Genomic DNA, 482 nt, shown 5'->3' with positions numbered 1-482 from the left:
GGCGATGTGGCGCCGCTCGGGCGAGGCCCGCGCCAGGCGGATCCCGCATCCCGCCTCTGCCGGTGCCGTGTGTGTGCGTGTGCCGGGGGGCCCCGCACGCCGCCGTGTGTGTGCGTGTGCCGGGGGGCCCCGCACGCCGCCGTGTGTGTGCGTGTGCCGGGGGGGGCCCGCAGCCCGGTGCGGACAGCGCGGAGCGGCCCCCGCACGAGGCTCGCGCTCCCTTTGTGCCGTTGCCTGGCAACCGGGCGGGGGATGGGAAGCGGGATCGGGGGGATGGATGCGCGCGCGGCCGCACGCCGATGAGCGCCCGTCGGGCGGCTGCCGCCCCCGCCCCCGGGAGGCCCCGCCGCAGCCCCGGCCGGCCGCCACACCCCCCCCCCCCACCCCCGCACCCCTCGGTCGCCCCGGGCCAGTCCTGCCAAAAAGGCCCCTCCGGGCTCTCTCTCCCCGACTTTGCCCGGCCTTTGTGCCGGCGCCGGGGG

The sequence above is a fragment of the Poecile atricapillus genome, chromosome 1 (genome assembly GCF_030490865.1).
Source record: "Poecile atricapillus isolate bPoeAtr1 chromosome 1, bPoeAtr1.hap1, whole genome shotgun sequence".
Classification (NCBI taxonomy): Eukaryota; Metazoa; Chordata; class Aves; order Passeriformes; family Paridae; genus Poecile; species Poecile atricapillus.
The sequence above is the reverse complement of the archived record's forward strand: the minus strand, read 5'-3'. Positions refer to the sequence as shown.